Source organism: Barbus barbus, assembly GCF_936440315.1.
Source record: "Barbus barbus genome assembly, chromosome: 42".
Taxonomy (NCBI): domain Eukaryota; kingdom Metazoa; phylum Chordata; class Actinopteri; order Cypriniformes; family Cyprinidae; genus Barbus; species Barbus barbus.
The window spans coordinates 25,981,056-25,990,476 of NC_136720.1; the positions used below are offsets into that span (position 1 = coordinate 25,981,056).

Sequence of the window (9,421 nt, forward strand, 5' to 3'; positions counted from 1 at the left end):
ATTTGATCCCCTGCTGATTTTTTACGTTTGCCAAAGAAATGATCAGTCTATAATTTTAATGGTAGGTTTATTTGTCAGAGACAGAATAACAGTCAGAGACAGAATAACAACAAAAATAAAACAGAAAAATGCATTTCAAAAAAGTTATAAATTGATTTGCATTTCAATGAGTGAAATAAGTATTTGATCCCCTTTCAATCAGCAAGATTTCTGTCTCCCAGGTGTCTTTTATACAGGTAAGGATCTGATTAGGAGCACTCTCTTTAAGGGAGTAATCTCAGCTTGTTACCTGTATAAAAGACACCTGTCCACAGAAGCTATCAATCAATCAGATTCCAAAATCTCCACCATGGCCGAGACCAAAGAGCTGTCCAAGGATGTCAGGGACAAGACTGTAGATCTACACAAGGCTGGAATGGGCTACAAGAGCATTGCCAAGCAGCTTGGTGAGAAGGTGACAACAGTTGGTGCGATTATTGGCAAATGGAAGAAACACAAAATATCTGTCAATCTCCCTTGGACTGGGGCTCCATGCAAGATCTCACCTCGTGAGGAAACATCTCCAGTCTCCAGACCTTCATCCCATAGAAAATCTGTGAAGGGAGCTGATGGTTCGAGTTGCCAAACGTCAGCCTCGAAACCTTAATGACTTGGAGAGGATCTGCAAAGAGGAGTGGGTCAAAATCCCTCCTGAGATGTGTGCAAACCTGGTGGCCAACTACAAGAAACGTCTGACCTCTGTGACTGCAAACAAGGGTTCTGCCACCAAGTACAAAGCCATGTTTTGCGAAGGGGTCAAATACTTATTTCACTCATTAAAATGCAAATCAATTTATAACTTTTTTAAAATGTGTTTTTCTGGAGTTTTTTGTTGTTATTGTCTCTCACTGTTCAAATAAACCTACCATTAAAATTATAGACTGATCATTGCTTTATCAGTGAGCAAACGTACAAAATCAGCAGGGGATCAAATCAGTTTATCCCTCACTGTATGTCTATATATATATATATATATATATATATATATATACAGGTCCTTTTCAAAAAATTAGCATATTGGGATAAAGTTCATTATTTTCTGTAATGTACTGATAAACATTAGACTTTCATATATTTTAGATTCATTACAACACAACTGAAGTAGTTCAAGCCTTTTATTGTTTTAATATTGATGATTTTGGCATACAGCTCATGAAAACTCAAAATTCCTATCTCAAAAAATTTGCATATTTAATCCGACCAATAAAAGAAAAGTGTTTTTAATACAAAAAAAGGTCAACCTTCAAATAATTATGTTCAGTTATGCACTCAATACTTGGTCGGGAATCCTTTTGCAGAAATGACTGCTTCAATGCGGCGTGGCATGGAGGCAATCAGCCTGTGGCACTGCTGAGGTGTTATGGAGGCCCAGGATGCTTCGATAGCGGCCTTAAGCTCATCCAGAGTGTTGGGTCTTGCGTCTCTCAACTTTCTCTTCACAATATCCCACAGATTCTCTATGGGGTTCAGGTCAGGAGAGTTGGCAGGCCAATTGAGCACAGTAATACCATGGTCAGTAAACCATTTACCAGTGGTTTTGGCACTGTGAGCAGGTGCCAGGTCGTGCTGAAAAATGAAATCTTCATCTCCATAAAGCTTTTCAGCAGATGGAAGCATGAAGTGCTCCAAAATCTCCTGATAGCTAGCTGCATTGACCCTGCCCTTGATAAAACACAGTGGACCAACACCAGCAGCTGACATGGCACCCCAGACCATCACTGACTGTGGGTACTTGACACTGGACTTCAGGCATTTTGGCATTTTCCTCTCCCCAGTCTTCCTCCAGACTCTGGCACCTTGATTTCCGAATGACATGCAAAATTTGCTTTCATCCGAAAAAAGTACTTTGGACCACTGAGCAACAGTCCAGTGCTGCTTCTCTGTTCAAAAGTGGCTTGACCTGGGGAATGCGGCACCTGTAGCCCATTTCCTGCACATGCCTGTACACGGTGGCTCTGGATGTTTCTACTCCAGACTCAGTCCACTGCTTCCGCAGGTCCCCCAAGGTCTGGAATCGGTCCTTCTCCACAATCTTCCTCAGGGTCCGGTCACCTCTTCTCGTTGTGCTGCGTTTTCTGCCACACTTTTTCCTTCCCACAGACTTCCCACTGAGGTGCCTTGATACAGCACTCTGGGAACAGCCTATTCGTTCAGAAATGTCTTTCTGTGTCTTACCCTCTTGCTTGAGGGTGTCAATGATGGCCTTCTGGACAGCAGTCAGGTCGGCAGTCTTACCCATGATTGCGGTTTTGAGTAATGAACCAGGCTGGGAGTTTTTAAAAGCCTCAGGAATCTTTTGCAGGTGTTTAGAGTTAATTAGTTGATTCAGATGATTAGGTTAATAGCTCGTTTAGAGAACCTTTTCATGATATGCTAATTTTTTGAGATAGGAATTTTGGGTTTTCATGAGCTGTATGCCAAAATCATCAATATTAAAACAATAAAAGGCTTGAACTACTTCAGTTGTGTTGTAATGAATCTAAAATATATGAAAGTCTAATGTTTATCAGTACATTACAGAAAATAATGAACTTTATCACAATATGCTAATTTTTTGAAAAGGACCTGTATATATATATATATATATATATATATATATATATATATATATATATATTATACTAATGTATACTAAAATATGTAATTAATATATATGATGATGCATATATTAAATAAAAATAAATTATAAAAATGTAAATGTACACATTTTATTTCAGCTAGCAACATTTGTCATTTTAATTTAGTTTAACAATACTAAAACAATTCAAACTAATCAAATGAATAAATATATATACACATTTTAAAAACACTTATAATAATATACATGTATTTTTAAATTGAATTCAAATTAAATTAATTTTGTAAATATTTTTTAAAATTATATTTACATACATTATAAAATGTATTAATTCAAAATATTAATAAAAACTATAATAGTATATCTCAAAGGCACTAAAATAACATTAATTTAGAGACAATATCTCAAACTATTTTCATTTCACTATTTTCTCTATCTAGTTTTCGACATCCATGTTTGTTTACCAGCTCTGTTCCTGCTCAGATTAACTCAAGACTCGTCTTCAGATCTCAATATAAACATTTCTCTTTCAATGCTCTATCTGCTTCTCATTGGTTTTAAGGGTTTTTACTCTTACCGCTTTTTTGTGTCTGTTTTTATTTCTCCTCAGGATAAACATGGGAAACCGTGTTGGCACATGAAGCGATTGAGAATGGCATTGTGTCTCCAGAGCTGCGCAAGAGCAACATCTGAGCAATAACACTTTCCTCTGGGCTGTGCTCTACAGGCTCCAGAAAACAGTAAGTACATTTGCATATCTTTTTCATTTGTCTCCCTTTGTGGAACAAATGACAGAGGTTTTGCAAACCAGCTGTGAAGCTGATGAGATGCAGGGAGAGTGTGCAGCATCATTAGAGGAGTAGTTCAGCCCAAAATGAATGTTCTGTCATCATAGTCACTCTCGTCTGAAGGAGAAGAGCACCTGGGACCTTCTGTTAAATATCTCCGGTTTGGAATGACATGAAGATGAGTTAAATGATGACGGGATTTTCATTTTGGGTGAACTATCTCCTTAAGAGGAGATGTGGGATACTAAACACTGCTGCCCAGAAACATGTCGTAAAAATCTTTCCCTAACGGTCACCTTCTTTCAAAACATCCCGGTTTCTAAAAGTTTTTAAAAGTTTTTTCTTGGTTATTCAAAAATTAACATAACATTACATTTTATAACTTTGGAATGTTACGTGAACGTTACTTTTGAATGTTCTCTGAATGTTCTGAAACGAGAAGTAACGTTTAAAAAATGTTAGACGGACATTCAACTGAATTGTTTCACATTAATGATACATAAATAATGTTCTTGTACTAATGTGTTGAGAACATTGTTAAAGACCAGATACTTTGAACAAACGTTCTGTTAAAGTTACAGGAAGAACGTTTGTTTATACCTTTTAGAGAACATTAGCAGAACATACACTCACCTAAAGGATTATTAGGAGCACCATACTAATACTGTGTTTGACCCCCTTTCGCCTTCAGAACTGCCTTAATTCTATGTGGCATTGATTCAACAAGGTGCTGAAAGCATTCTTTAGAAATGTTGGCCCATATTGATAGGATAGCATCTTGCAGTTGATGGAGATTTGTGGGATGCACATCCAGGGCACGAAGCTCCCGTTCCACCCCATCCTAAAGATGCTCTATTGGGTTGAGATCTGGTGACTGTGGGGGCCATTTTAGTACAGTGACATCATTGTCATGTTCAAGAAATCAATTTGAAATGATTCGAGCTTTGTGACATGGTGCATTATCCTGCTGGAAGCAGCCATCAGAGGATGGGTACATGGATGGACATGGTCAGAAACAATGCTCAGGTAGGCCGTGGCATTTAAAGATGCCCAATTGGCACTAAGGGGCCTAAAGTGTGCCAAGAAAACATCCCCCACACCATTACACCACCACCACCAGCCTGCACAGTGGTAACAAGGCATGATGGATCCATGTTCTCATTCTGTTTACGCCAAATTCTGACTCTACCATCTGAATGTCTCAACAGAAATCGAGACTCATCAGACCAGGCAACATTTTTCCAGTCTTCAACCGTCCAATTTTGGTGAGCTCGTGCAAATTGTAGCCTCTTTTTCCTATTTGTAGTGGAGATGAGTGGTACCCGGTGGGGTCTTCTGCTGTTGTAGCCCATCCGCCTCAAGGTTGTGCGTGTTGTGGCTTCACAAATGCTTTGCTGCATACCTCGGTTGTAACGAGTGGTTATTTCAGTCAAAGTTGCTCTTCTGTCAGCTTGAATCAGTCGGCCCATTCTCCTCTGACCTCTAGCATCAACAAGGCATTTTCGCCCACAGGACTGCCGCATACTGCATGTTTTTCCCTTTTCACACCATTCTTTGTAAACGCTAGAAATGGTTGTACTTGAAAATCCCAGTAACTGAGCAGATTGTGAAATACTCAGAACGGCCCGTCTGGCACCAACAACCATGCCACGCTCAAAATTGCTTAAATCACCTTTCTTTCCCATTCTGACATTCAGTTTGGAGTTCAGGAGATTGTCTTGACCAGGACCACACCCCTAAATGCATTGAAGCAACTGTCATGTGATTGGTTGATTAGATAATTGCATTAATGAGAAATTGAACAGGTGTTCCTAATAATCCTTTAGGTGAGTGTATATACTGTATATATATTACAGTAATTGAATCATATTATTTTTTTTAGAATTAGATGATTTAGGTACAATTAAATCCAACAACGCTTTTTATTGATGTATTTGTTCATTCAAACTCGTATGCCTGCGTACATATTTTTTTATCAATGTAATCTTTAGACAATTTCCACTCTCCAATGCAATCTCTTCTCTGATGACGTGCGCACCGGCATGAGATCACAGCAATTAGAAAACAACAGCGATCCAATCGATTCAGTCAATTCCCAATGGACAAAATCAAGACCCGCCGGGTGTTTTTTTGTCATTGGAGAAGCCGTTTCACTCGGATATATGTCACAATTGGGAAGAAGAGATGGTCGCAGCTACCATTTCATGCCATTTTATCAAATTTGTCTCCAGATTATAGTTCAATAAATTCATATGCATGCTATCCCTCCCAAAATACCTCAGACGAGGACCTGCAGAAATCATTACATGATTATAAACCCACGTTGCATAAACAGCTTAGATTAGTCTTACAAGTTAGTCATATAATTTTTTTCTTTAGGATTGGTCATAACTTAGATTGGTCAAATTTGAATCCGAGTTGGTTGGTCTTCAGACACAGACTTAACACAGTGGCTGTTTATGCAGCTGAACCCAGATGTTCAGATCAGACGCTCAGCATTTAGATTCTGTGACAAACAACTAGTGCTGCAAATAAAGCTGGAGCAATGATTCTTTCTCACACACTCAGTACCCAAGGCCTTCCGTGTTACTGAGTGTGTGTGTGTGTGTGTGAATAACAGATGAGAAGGGGAAAGTGTGTATGATCGGAGTCCCTGTGAGTGTGTGTGTGTGTGTCAGTTAGTCTGACACGGTCTCTACAGACCTGTTAGCACTTCTAAATGATTTCAGCTGCAACTCCATAAACATTATTCACCTAAACACCCTCATGCTGCCATTAAACACCACAACAACACTGTCTGCAGTCAAACATCCTCTCACGCTGATATTAAACTCTGAATGGCTGGCATTACACACACACAGGTCAGCAGGAATGAGTGTCCATCAGCGGCTTAAAGACTTTAACGGGCTGATTTAACCAAGGCAAGAACAGCATAGAGAAACGACACACACACATGCAGCAGCTGATGTGTATTAACGAGTGTTGATGTGTACACAGCACAGATCATTACGTCTTTTCTTTACCAGCTTAACACCAGCATCAGCCAAACACAGGGGACTCTTAAAATAGATGTTTAAGATGAGCAGGTGTATATTGATGGACAGCATCAACCAACACAATATTCCTTTCTGTTTACATATAATGTATGTTTTAATGATAAAATATTTTATTATAATGTTTACGATATGAATGAATATCATTATAGTGCTAAAATATTATTTTTATATAAAATATATTAAAACCTGCTTAATATAAATTTGTTATAAATATTTTAGTATTATATGGATTTTTATAGTAACATATTTTATTATAATGTTTATATGTATTATAATGCTAAATTCAATTATATTTGATGTGTTTATATATTTTTAAATGTTATTTATATCATAGTTTTTTATTTACATGTAATATTTAATATTCTATTGGGTTTATAGCATTTGTTTTTCTGTTGCTAACGCACAAATGTTTATTGTTCATTTGATTGCTTATTTAGATCAGTTAACCCTGTTTGGACCCTGTTCATCTGTATTTAGTGCCGAACACATTGGACGACTTGAGATGGGCCTTAAACTCATGTTGCTCTAGAAGGTCTTAACCTGTGTGGATTAGATCATGTGACATCAGGGGGCGGGACATTCTCATTCTAGAGAGCATTCTAGGGATTGGACAAAAAATGAGTCATCAATATTTTAGTTCGTTTTCCACTAAGAGAGACTTGTGTTAAATATACTGTATAATTTTACTCTGAAATGTTGTATATTATAAAATTGTACTATATGTTAAATGAAAAATATGGTAATTTTTACACTTGGCAGTCTTTGCTATAGCATTTTTTTCTAGTGTACCTGTGCGCGTCCATGCGCGCTCCAGTCTACATAGAACGGGCAGAACGCGCCAAACCAAAAGAGCGAAAAGCGTTCAACAGCTTAAAAACATCTCATGAAACCTCTTCACTGTCAATAAATCTTTGTGTCAAACGCGCACTCGTTCCAGATCAGCATATTTCCCCTGCACAGCGTTTGGTTCCTCCGCGTCTTTGCGCATTTGGATTTTCTCAGTCTCGTTTCCTCATTTCACGCATCTTTTACTGAGAGACTCTTTGAGCAGCGCAACAATCCATCAGTGCCAAATCCACTGATAATCAATATGCTCTTCGTGTCCTGACCGATAATCAATCACTTTATGAGCACAACTGGAATCGATACTTAAATTATGAGCAGTCATGAGTGAATCCCTGTTTTCTTGCCCCTGTGAAATATTTACCAAACATAAAGGTAAAAAAAATAGCAGATCTGACCACTTGCCGCGTAACGCGCTTTGATTATCGATGAGAGCAGCGATCTGATCGATTCCACGCGCGCGTCCTGATCCATGAACAGAGCAGCAGAGGAATTAATTTAGAGATCTCAGCTGAAAACTTCCAGCACAAGTTATTGATCAAACTCTATGGATTAATAACAGTTAATCCTTGCCCAAACATTAGAGGAACGCCTTATAGGCCAGGACGGTTCTGCCTGACTTTTTCCTTTTCATTTCTGAACACTTTAGTGCTCTGCTAAATCAAACTGAACCCGAGCAGCCAAATAATGATGTGAATCTCACTCGGAGAACAAAAGAAAAACGCGCATTAAGGAAACCCTCCATCCAGCACACAGCGCGTAATGTCAATTCGCCCTACGGATTTCCACATTTCTGTTGCGTTGGAGACATTTATATAAGTTTGATTAGTGTTGTTTCTGTTAAATGTCTTTAGATGGAAATTAATAATGATAGAGCCTTTTGAACAAGAGCAAATCATCAGTCTATCACATCAGCTGTTCACACACATTGAATTGAGCCGATGTCCAAATCAGTGTCGTGGCACATAAAAACACTTTATTTGACAATAGTCGACCCGTGCAGACATTTTTGCATTATTTAAAGCAGATGCATGACGAGCAACTGACCAACTAGATTACATAATTAGTCCGTCCAGTGTTTAAAATGAGCGCTCAAGTTCAGTGCGCAAAAACCTTTTACGCACAACTCGAACGGCAACTGATTCAACTAAATCAGTTTCTCATAACCCTCAAATACTTGATCGGATACCCAAGTGTTATTAAAGAGCTACATTTCTCGAGTTGGTTTGTGCATAAATCCCGTTTGGCGTGATGTGTGCGCAAACGGAGGTGCGTTTTCCACCTCAGGTCTGCTCTGGGTTGCGCGCTCGGATCTGAAGAAAATAGTCTAAATGGTCTCTGATGAGTGAAGTCTTAAAGTTGAGTGAGTTGTGAAGGGAAAAGAGCGTGAAATCGGCGTTGCTTTTGGAATCTCCATGGCTCAATCCAAGAAACAACCACAGTGCTCCGCGTCTCCTGCTGCTTTCCATCGATCTCAGATTCAGCGGAAGGTTTATAGATCATTTTTTGAGTGAACCTTGTGTTGGTTGCACTTGCGCTACTTGACGCGCGTGCATTTGTTTGCCGTTATTAGCTTGTGAAAGCAGTTGCCCGCGCGTGATGTAACAAATTCGGTTGCAATATTTTCTATATAACGCGCAGAAACGGCTAGTTTGTCCTACCTGCTCTCAGTCGCTCCTGGCGCCCGCGGGGTCGCTGCTGTCCGTTTGGTCGCGCAGCTGGACGTCTGAGGACATGATGCTGGACGCTCGGAGCTCTTCTTGTGGGTGAACGCGAAATGAGGAGTGGAAATGAGGAGCAGGAGAGCAGGAGGGAGGGGAGGAGACGCAGGAGGTCCCTTCACAGCACCATTCTCACATCATCAACACACTTCGGTTTACAGGCGTCTAAGCTTCATCAGTATCTCTCAGTTGACAGTGTTTACGTGCAAATGCGTTAAGATGCATCAGGCTCGGGAAATGGGCTTTAACTGGATTAGATGCATGTGACGTTCAGGTGAATGAGCGCGTTTTGCGCGTCGTGTGATTGAGCGCGGCTTCAGATGGACGCCGCGTCGAGGATTAAACGGGATTTTAGCTTTTTTTTTTTTGACGCGCGGCGCGTCCTCACAGATCCGC

At 39.5% G+C, this 9,421-nt stretch overlaps 1 protein-coding gene across 1 annotated transcript in view; it reads right to left on the minus strand.

Annotated features, from left to right (window-relative positions):
* LOC306861340 (muscarinic acetylcholine receptor M2-like) overlaps nt 1-9,080 on the minus strand; it is an 80,563-nt gene extending 71,483 nt beyond the window's left edge. The window contains exon 1 of the mRNA XM_079403551.1: nt 8,966-9,080. The gene's annotated coding sequence lies outside the window, so the exon portion shown is untranslated. The remainder of the gene's footprint in view (nt 1-8,965) is intronic.
* Between the last annotated feature and the right edge of the window lie 341 nt (nt 9,081-9,421).